Raw genomic sequence first — 11,315 nt, 5'->3', positions numbered from 1 at the left:
GATCTCCTCTGAAGTCTGGAAAGAAAAGAGTGAGAATGCTGTTTTCATAGAATCACAGAATATTTGGGTTGGAAGGGACCTTAAAGCTCATCTAGTTCCACATCCTTGCCATGGGCAGAGTCACCTTCTACTAGACCAGCTTGCTCCAAGCCCCATCCAGCCTGACCTTGAACACTGCCAGGCATGGGACAGCCACAGCCTCTCTGGGCAACCTGTGCCAGTGACTCACCACCCTCACAGTAAAGAACTTCTTTCATAATGTCTAATCTAAATCTCCCCTGTTTAAGCTTGAAGCCATTTCCCCTTTTCCTATCACTACATGGCCTTGTAAGAAGTCCCTCTCCAGTACCCCTTTAGGTACTGGAAGACTGTTATAAGGTCTCCCTGGAGCCTTCTCTTCCCCAGTCTGAATAAGCCCAACTCGCTCCACCTGCCACCATAGGAGAGGTGCTCCAGCCCTTTGATCATCTCTGTGGTCTCCTCTGGACCTGGTTCACACCCCTCTGGGTTGTTGCCCCCAGAAAGGGATGCAGAACTGCAAGTAGTGTTTCATGAGAGCAGAGGGGCAGAATCCCCTCCCTTGACCTGATGGTCATGCTCCTTTTGATACAGCCCAGGATATGGTCGGTTTCTGGGCTGCGAGTGCACACTGAAGCTGGCTCATGTTCATCTTCTCATCAGCCAACACCCCCAAGTCCTTCTCTGCAGGGCTGCTCTGAATCTCTTTGCCCAGCCTGTAGCTGTGCCTGGGATTTCCCCGACCCAGGTGCAGGACCTTGCACTTGGCTTGATTGAACTTCATGATGTTGGCACTGACCTACCTCCCAAGCATGTCAGGGTCCCTCTGGATGGTACCCCAGTTGAGGAACACCACTTGTCACTCATCTCTACTTGGACATTGAGCTGTTTTCTGTAGTTTGCTTCATATGGATTCTGCTTTGTCATCTTAGCTATCTTTCCCTTTACACTTGAACGAGTGTTCGAATGTGTGAAAACCTGTCATGATTTGATATCAGCCAGCAACTAAGCACCATAAAGCTGCTTGTTCATTTCCCTCCAGCGTGTCGGGGGAGTGAATCAGAAGAGTAAAAGTGAGAACTCATGGGTTTAGATAAAGGCAGTTTAATAGGTAAAGTGAAAGCTGCATGCCACAGGCAAATCAAAACAAGGAATTCATAGAATCATAGAATGGTTTGGGCTGGAAAATGACCTTAAGATCATCTAGTTATAACCCCCTTGCCATGGGCAGGGACACCTCACACCAGACCATGTCACTCAAGATCCTGTCCAACCTGGCACTGAACACTGCCAGGGATGGAGCATTCACAACTTCTTTGGGCAACCCATTCCAGTGCCTCAACACCCTCACAGGAAACAACTTCTTCCTTATATCTAACCTGAACTTCCCCTGTTTTAGTGTAAACCCATTTCTCCTTGTGCTGTCACACTTCCCATCACATGCAGCTGTTCAGCCATTCCCAGGACAGCAGGGCTCCATCATGTGTAACAGTTACTTGGGATGACAAATGCCATCACTATGAATGCTCCCCTCTTGTGTTCTTCCCCCAGGTTTGTATGCTGAGCACGATGTGATATGGTGTGGGATATCCCTTGGGTCAGTTGGGGTCCAGCTGTCCCAGCTGTGTCCTCTCCCAGCTTCCTGTGCACCCCCAGACCATTCGCTGGTGGGGTGAGGTGAGAAAAGGCCTTGGCTCTGTGCAAGCACTGCTCAGCAGTAACTGAAACATCCCTGTGTTATCAACACTGTTTTCAGCACAAACCCAAAGCATGGCCCCATACAAGCTACTATGAAGAAAATTAATTCTATCCCAGTCCAAATCAGTACAAATGGTTAGTCCTTTCAAGTCCTGAGGTGTAAGGCCACTGACTGGAGAAAAGAACTGGACCTGTAATCCTGTGTCAGTTATATAGTGATATATGTTTGCTTTGTATCCCATTTGCAACCTTCAGTATTCTCCTAAGCCTCAGCAGATAAATGGTCTGTGCTGTGTCCTCTAAGGTTAGCTACTTCTGGCTGAGTGTTTCAGCTGTTTTGGCAGGAGGCCTCCTCACGGAGAGCTCAGTGCCAGCACCTCTCTCCTCTCTGCTAGAAGCCTGAGCTTTCACACCCCCACTCCCTGGTGCTGGCGTGGTGTGGCAGAGGGAATGGAGCAATTTCTCAAGGGCTGCTTAAGCCATTTAGCTCACTTCAGGTGAAAGAAAATATTTTAAACGACATACATACACCATGCAGTAGCTAGTGCTGGTGAGAGAGAGAATCCCAGTGAGGCTTACAGTAGAAAAGGAAGCTATATGAAACTCCCATGTGAGTCATGCACTCACCATCTACATACAGTTTTTCCATGCATTTTACTGGGGAGGGTACTGGGGGAGAATGGAAAATGTTTTAGAGACATTTTTCATTTTGAATTTCTTTACAGCTGTTTTTTTCCCATGTATAACTTTCCACCTTTTTGTAATAAAGCGTACATGAACAGCAGATCAGATGAAAAAGTGATTACACTCTGTTGTAATGTTGAAAATATGCTTATTCAGCTAAACATGTTTTGAAATACTGGCAAAAAAGCAGCCTGCTAAGTTCAGGCTGGAAGCAGTTTACATAGTTTCTGAGACTATTTCCTCTACTGTTCAATACATCAAGAGCTCATAGTGCTGCAGCAGCTAGTACTTTTTCGCCTCTAAAATATATACCAAAACCAAAAGCTATTGTTTTAAAGTAACATGAACTTGCTCCCATCTACATACAAAGAATAACTTTGCAATAACTGGCTTATTTTTTGTAAACAAACCTCTCACAAGGATTTTAATCTTGAACTTTTTTTTGAACAAATGCAAAGCTAAATATGGTGAGTGTGAAAACATAAAATACAAGAACCAAACTACAGTATCTTGTTCTTTTCTTTTTAATTTTCTGCAGTTACTACTGTTAAGAAAACATATTTGTAAATAATTTAAACTTTTAACATTTTTTGTTGCAGAAAAGGGATATTTTTCATTAAAAAAGACTCATGTCCTAACTCAGAATTTGGGGGATTTTTTCAGAACAACCTACTATATATCTATGAAAAATCAAAGATATTTAATTTAGTGAATAAGCAGTCAACACAGTTGGGCCGAAAGTTATAGTCCCTGTATAGTAATGCAATGTAAAAATTCAGTAACTCTGACACCTTCAAAATGTACAATAGACTTCATCTTCCTTTAAATAAAAACCAAAATAACTTCTTAGGAGTTTTTAAATGGGGAGTGGTGTTGTATCTTAAGTGAACAGAAAGTACTGGATATAAAAGCTTCAACCTACTTTTTTGAAATAATTGCCTTGGTCTTTCCCAAATAATTACAATTCTCTGTTCATTTTCTGCTAATTGCATGTGCAGACAGATTCAGGCAAAACATCTGTGGTGGCTCTAAATAAGAGAATTTCCTACAAAGCAGTCAAGCTCCAGATGAGTTTTGTCCTGTTTTAAGCTCCCTTCCACTCTGAGATTTGAATCCCTGCTAGCATCTTTCTACGTTAACAACACAGCATTTTATAAGTTCTGCCCATAGTACAAGAATACATGAATATAAGGAAGCTCTGAGACTTTCTGCTGTGAAGTACAAGCTGAACATATATCAGTGTGTCTTCCATCATTTTTGCTCAGTGAAGAAAAAACCCTCATATTTTGTAGCTTTAAATCTTGATCTGATAAAATTTAAAGGTGGGTAAGACATTTTTGAGTTATGCTGTGCTGTGGTTGGTTTGTTCCCTCTGACTGCACCCTGAAAGATCCATAATTCTCACTAATCTTCACTCAATGAGACTTCATCATAGAAATTCTAAGTAGGTTTAGGTAGGATGGCAGATTTTGGATTAAAGATAATACATCTTAAAATAGTAAGGCAGAAATACAAAAGCAAACCTAGAAAAGCCAATAAGGTACAAAGCATTCAATAAAAAAAGATCTAATGGTAGAAGTGTATTATGATAGAGTTAAAGTAATCTTTGATGTATTTTTTTTTTCATCACCTTTTAGGTTTTGTGTATAAATTCAAGAAGTTACAGCTCCTGGAAACAGATTTTGGTTTGCTAGATTTCTATCTGCATGTGAGAGCTTTAGTCACAAATATATTTAGATTGGGAGCAGACCAATCCAGATTTATTTTGCAACACACACAATACTAGGAGTCCCATACAAGCTTGTGTGTGAATTTCTGACAGATGTATCTGTATAAAAACAAGCAGGCAGAATGTTTTGGGCCATTTCTTCAAATGTCAGAATACGCTCAAAAATGCAATTGAATTCACATTGATTGCATCACTCCACCCCATTTTGCATTATTTATTTTATTCTAAAAGAATTCCAAAATTAATCTATTTAGACTAAAAAAGTGGAAGAATCTTTTAGTGTCAGCACGCATAGTTAATGTGAAAGAAACTAATGACATATGACAAAATGCATAAACATTGCTTGTCAAGCAGTCCTATGCTAGAAGTAAATTCATAAACAGAAAGCAGTGTTTCAATAACACTGAACTCTGTCAGAAAAAGGAACACAAGCTAGGAAATAGCACTTAACTAGATTGGCTTAAATTCCTGGTTGGTTGATTTTGACTTTTTCAATTCATTGGGTTTTTTCCATTTTTTCCACTGGTTTTCTACTTAGGTATCAGCTTTACTTCCCAGGAGTATATGCCTTGTTCCAGAATATGTTGCTCTTAGATGGTTTAGATAAGGATAATATAACTTGTACTCTGAGTATAAACCACAGTTGAGTGTTGGGGAACCACATTAAGAAGGAAGCTCCAGTACTTTCTCATCTTTTATGCACTTTTTTTTCACTTGCCTTTTCACATTTCCAAATTAATAGTGAGCATGGTAAGCACAGCAACTTTAACTCTTAGTTTTCCTACTTTTTCTTCATTAGGCCACTCACCAGATTAATTTTCCCCAGTTATGAAAGTGCAGCAAGGTAAGTTGTACCTTCTCCAAAGAAACATTTTTAAAAATGAAAACTAACCTTTCTGTAAGAAGTGTTCTGTAATATTCCATAAGAAAATGGAAGAGCTGCTCTCACATGCAGGTGGTTTGAGGATTTTTTCACTGAAAATGTTCACAGACTAGCCAACAATTCCAGTTAGTTTGGGACATTTCTGCCATGTAGATCATCTAGGATTCCAGAATGTGAGTGGATTTTTTGAGAAGTTGTAGAGAAGTCCTAGGATACAGCAAGAAGGAGAAAAATAACTTGTAGGGAAGAACATGAATTTTCATTTATCCAGATCATAGATCAGAAGAGTGCCTTCAAAATTATGCTTGAGTTCTTTAAATATTCTGTTTGTACTATTTGAACTGTTTCTAGGAGTAATTTCTTCAGCCTTCATCAAGCTTGCCCTGAGCAAGGTTGTTTTCACATTATAGCACCATACTAAGAACATTTCAGCCCAAATGGTCATCACTATTCCATTCAGAAGATGCTGGTCCTTCTACTGGAAACCATGTTACCAACATTTCACCTATTGTCATTATGCTTGGAGAGTAATTTTTATCTAGCATATCCTTAAGACAACTGCTGCTTCCCTAAAGCATACCATGTCTTCTATTGGAAACTGTCATATGACCACACTTCAGTTCAAAGATCTTTGCTCTCTGCATCATTATGCTATGGATGTTTATTATTATGATGTAGAAGCTTATTCTTCCAAAGACCCAGCCTGTCTTTTAGTGCTCAAGGTTTCCTGTTGCTATCAAGATGGTTAGATCTCTTTGCAATGAGTTCTTACAAAATCACTCACATTAAAAACACATTTTTCTTCTCAAATGCTCTCACATTTAACTTCACAACTCATGTTTTCCATGATGTTTGGATTTGTATCATTTTGAGTTTTGCTTCCATAGCTAGGTTAAAGCAATACTGCAAGCAGAGTGTCTCAAAGATGCCTGTAAAAGTTAACATTGGCATTCATGTTCATACAGGTTTCTTTGAGTAACGATTTTCAGCTCTAGGCACTCTTCAAAACACTTAAAATATTCAAGAAACAAGGATGAAAACTGAGAAGATGAAGAACAAATTGAACAAAGTCTTGCTGGAATAATAGTAATCAAAAATAACCACAAACTCTGATATCGACAGACTTTACAGTAAGAGCACTATGGCCTTCCCTGGCTGCCCTGACCATGCATCTTCCCACCTCTATTAATGGAAAATAAACGTCCATTCTCTATTCTTCCAGTCTTCTTTTTGTGCAAAATGAGGAGGGAAGTTGATGTCTTTTTTGGTCTGGCAAATATTATTTGTGGGCTCTTGGTGCTGTGAGTGTTTGCCCTTGGTTCAGAACACCTGAGTCAGTCCATGTGGACCACTGAGCAGTCATCAGTTACAGCAACCGTGAATCATAACCCCTGCGTACTGTAATTCACTTCACTCGAACACAAAAAAGGAAAGGCTCAGCAACCCATTACACCTCCCCCTAAGGCATTAGTCGTATTGCCAACTCAGCAACTTATGAGTCACACCTCCTCCAAATCTTAATATTTGCTTAAAAAGAAGATATTAAAGGATAGAAAATAGTTTTTAAAACTTATTTTATATTGTGTTCCAACACTGTAATGCTGAGAAAACAAGTTTTATTGAACTGGGATAATGGGAAATGTTACATAACCCCTTAATGCATGGTAGTACTTGCTTTAAAACTTTGCCTTGTAAAGAAGGAGGTGTGTGGATCTGGCAGAAACACATTAGATCAGGTATTCTACTTTTGTTTTTTAATGCGCTCAAATTATAAGTCTGTTAATTTTGGTTCCTTGTATTCTTATTTGGTTGTGAACTATGGCAAGCATTTGCCACTGCCAGTGAAATCTAGGGGAAAGGTGCTTTCAACACGCAGTGCCAATGTATGTATGTGGTACTTTATAAAAGCCAAATAACTTGAAAAGCCAAGTTCTTCATTTCTCAGTTTGGGCTTCCAGAATAGAGGAGCTACTTGTGCCAGATTCTTCCTCTGAGATGTGGGTAGTATGTCTCCTTAGTTCACAGAATTTCCATGAAGATCAGTTAGTGGATCTCTGAGAAGCATTCAAGGACCACAATGGTAAGAAGTGCCACAGGAAAACCTTGTAATTCAGGTGCCGGTGGGTAGTTTGAGAAGCATCCAGTAAGTAAACATGGGGCTGTACCTTGTTCATCGGGGAGAATACAAAATTGAGTAGCTGGTAATATTGGCATTGTTTTGTTCCATTCACTTACTGAAGCTGTGACCCAGCACAAAACACAGAATCTAAGCTTGTGTGAGAGAACTGTATCATGCAAGGGCTGTATAGTAGAAATGCTGCTGCACAGTAGATTTTATTCCATTTTTTTTTTGCTTGATTCTGTGCTCCTTAATGCTGTGTGAACAAGATTAACCCTTGTTTTAAAACACGTATGCATATCTATGTGTGTGTGAATGCACATGCTTGTGTATGTCATTTTTTGCAGGATGGGGGGGGGGTTAAAAGCAAATTCTATCTAAGGAGATAGTATCTTGTAGCAGTCTAGTAACATCCAAATGAGTCATTAGAAGGACTGGAATATTCTGAGCTGCCCCACAGTGCCCAGCTACTTAGGCCAACTGATGGCAATAAGCAGATAATTCTCTATTTAAAGCACATTTATAGAGAAACAACACAGAGTTGTTGGTGATTCCCTCTTTTCTCTTGACAGCGTCCTGGCTTCTAAGCACTTCCTTTTATTCTGCCTGCTCCCATTTCTTTCCCCAGCCAAGAAGTCCAATTTCTTTTGGAAAATAGTTTTAGCTTCCCTGCTCAGACCAAGAGGCTGCTCCCACCTTCTGCACCCAACCTGCCTCCTTCACCCTTCTTTTTATTCTGTTCTGGTCTGATATCATTAGTTCTTCCATACTGAAATCAAACAGCTTCCCCTAGCCTGTCTGGATGCAAGCAGAAGTAAGAAAAGCCAAAAATGCTTGTTTTGTGGCACCTGGATCGGTTCTTCTGATTGAGCCTAGTTCAGCCATTACAGGGTTGAATGACACAGTTCCAGTGTCGAACACGTGGTAGGCTTATGTACCACCTCATCAACCTGGACAGCTCTGAGGAAACAGCACGGTTAGTGAAAGTGGTGGGATCTTTGGGAATTTTTCCTATTGAACTTCAGCAAGGCCCTAGTAAATATACACAAAGCTTTCAAATGCTTAAAGCCTGGCTGGAGTGAGGCAGCAAAGTTTACTTCCATAACAGGTTATCTCCCATCCTAATCTCCGCTCCAAACACAAGAATGCAGTAGCTTCTCAAAGAAAAGGTTTCTGTAAGTTGCCAGCATGGACCCAACTATCGATGCTTGGGTAGGCTTGTTCTTGGAAAGGTCTAAGCTGTTTGGCTGCAGATTTTCAAATAAGTTATCCCTGAGGCACACACCTGGTGAGGGAAATATTCAGCCAAACAGTTTAAGTTTAGCAAAGTCTTTAAGCAACTGAAAATGCAGTCTTATAACAGGAGGTATGTGGCAATCATAACAGTTGGCAGTTGTGCTAGCTAGCCCCACCTATCATATTTTTGGAACATTTAATAATGCAGTGAAGATTTTTTAAGGGAGTATTTTTTCCATTAGAGTTTAATAAGAGACAACTGTACAGCTTCCCTATACTGCTTTCAACTGCAAAGCATAGAGAGATCATTTTAAGCCAGCATGTTCAGTTTGGAATCACTAGCCGGTTCCTCTATAAGGTTCATAATACTCAGAAGTCTGTAATTGAACATGTAGGCACAAAATGAGAAAAAATGTACTAAAATTGTTACTGACTTTTCCAGTTTAACACCCTCAGTATACCTTTAATTCTTTTAAAAATGTATTTTTACGTGTTCTGAAAATTACTTTAGAAATGAGAAAGTAAAGTCTTACTGATGTCTTATCCATGCATCTTTAACTATTTAGTTAATATTAGCTGCAAGAGTATCATGCTGCTTTAAACAGGAGAAAACTAGTAAATATACATGGACACTGACAGCAGAGAACATTTTGGTATATACAGCCTTTCACTTGCTGTAACAAAATATTTGGTATTTACTCTTGTGTCTACATTTACCAAACTTCCTAAGAAAGAACTGCAAGCTTTTTATTCATTTCAGACCAAGTATTTATTAACATTTTTATAGCTAAAAGATCGTGTCTTCCAAAGAATTCTGTAGCCTCTAAAACCAAATACCTATCTCAATAGTTTGGCCCTGCCTTCCTAAGTTTAAATCTAAAGGCTAGGATTTGCTCAGCATGCATTCTGTTTGATTGTTTACTTTTGGATGCCAACTCAAATGCAAAACATTTGGCTATAGCAAGTTGCTCTTTATATTGCACAGCAGAATATACTTCATTCTGATCTGTAAAGGGGAAGAAAATGTTCTTGGTGGTGATAGTTACAGATTTTGGTAAGCTGCTCAGTGTGGCTTCAGGTATTGCAAGGATAAACAGATTACACCCAGTAAAAACTTCCATAGAATGTTGGTAGCAGGAAGAAAACACAAAAGTTTGCCATCCTTGATCAGACCCCTGGTGTCTCACCTCTCTCCTGTTGTTGGAGCAGTCACCAAATGCGTTAGAAGCATTAGAGGGTCTTTGCTAGGCATGCATTTATGAATATGTGGAAGGGGGAAATTTCTTTCTAATACCAAGCATCTGTGGATTAGGGTCCTAAACTGGGGCCCTATAGGTGCATTTGTTTCACTCTGTAGTCTCTCCCTTTCATCTTTGCTCAGAACGTTAATTTATATGCTGAATAATACCAATGGGATTACAGCTTCTCAGGACAAACTTGGTACTGAGTTGCAAACTGTCCATAAGAAGGAGATGAAGTGTAAGTAGCTCCATCCGATACTTCATTCCATCCAATCATGCCTGGATAAACTCAGGTTGTTTGAATAATAGAATCGTACACTATCAGGTTGGAAGGGACCTCAAGGATCATCTGGTCCAACCCATCTAGGCAAAGCATGACCTAGACTAGATGTCCCACCACCCTGTCCAGCCGAAGCTTAGAAGTGTACAATGTTGGGGAATGCACCACTTCCCTGGGGAGATTATTCCAATGGAATAATTGGAGCCACCTGACAAGTAATAGCCACGATTTATACTCTGCAAAGGATCTTAGTAAGTCATATAAATACGTCCTTGGCTTAACAAAAGAAGATGGCTTCAGTTTGGTGCACAGTCCATCTATTTTGCACGCCCTCCGGCCAAATTACATGTTTGTCTGATGTGCAGGACTAAACATTAACCAGGGAAATGAAAGGTTAAATGGGGATAAATCACTGAACAGTTACAGGTGAGCTTCTGGAATAACTGGACATCAGGGAATGGAGAGATTGCAAAATTCAAATGGTTAAAATGGCAAGCATGGGGCAGGGAATAAGAGGCAAGGGCAGGAGCAGGGGTGGCAGCAGGAAGGTCAGAAATACAGCCCACCCCTCTGAGGAATAAAAATAATAAGAAATAATAAAAAGTTAATAAAAATCTGGCATCTGTTACACTTAGATCTGAAAACCAAGTGCTTGGGGAAACAGAATAATCTGAAGTTTAAGCTTGCTGATAAATTATCATTAAATATTTTGATTACTGTATACAGCATCCTTATTACTCATCCTCATTTATGTCTGAGGATCTGGGATCCTGCATGCAAGCTAATCACAGCGTTTCGCCATGAAGTATTTCCTTAGTTTGGAGCACTCGGATGAGTTTAAATTACATATTATACTGAATTTTAATTGCAGCGTTTCTTTGTATAAGTAACTTTGTAAATATTCCTTTAACCTCACTGAAGGAAAATACGCCCATTTACAACCGTGCTAAAATTCATAAACCATTTTTAAGTGTATTTCTCCCCCTTTTCCCCCCGATGAAAAGCCTCATGACAAGTGGATCTGCGGCGAATTCTCCTCATTAGTTCAAGGCTATTCAGAGCCTCACGTGGTCGCCCAACCACACAAAAATAGCGGAATTAATATTCCCCGTGAGTTCCCAGGCCGCGGCTGCGGCCGAGGGGGGGGGGGGGGGTGGGGGTGTGGAGGGTGGCCTGCGCGCCCCTCACCGTGCCGCCCGGGCGGGAAGGAGTTAACGCGGGCGGGCCTTGCCTCCTGCGCCTTGTGGGGTTGTTTTTCCTCTCTCTCTCTCCCCCTAACCCCCCCTTAATTAATCATCCGCCGCTTCGCGATTTCAATATGGAGATGGCGAGCGGTTCGCAATTATTCATGAGCCCCGCGGCCGTCCCGCGGCGTTCACAGACGGGCCGCGGCCAAGCCGCGGACCGCAGCGCGGCGCCTCCCTTCT

Source organism: Melopsittacus undulatus, chromosome 5 (genome assembly GCF_012275295.1).
Source record: "Melopsittacus undulatus isolate bMelUnd1 chromosome 5, bMelUnd1.mat.Z, whole genome shotgun sequence".
Lineage (NCBI taxonomy): Eukaryota > Metazoa > Chordata > Aves > Psittaciformes > Psittaculidae > Melopsittacus > Melopsittacus undulatus.
Note: the sequence above shows the minus strand (reverse complement) of the source record.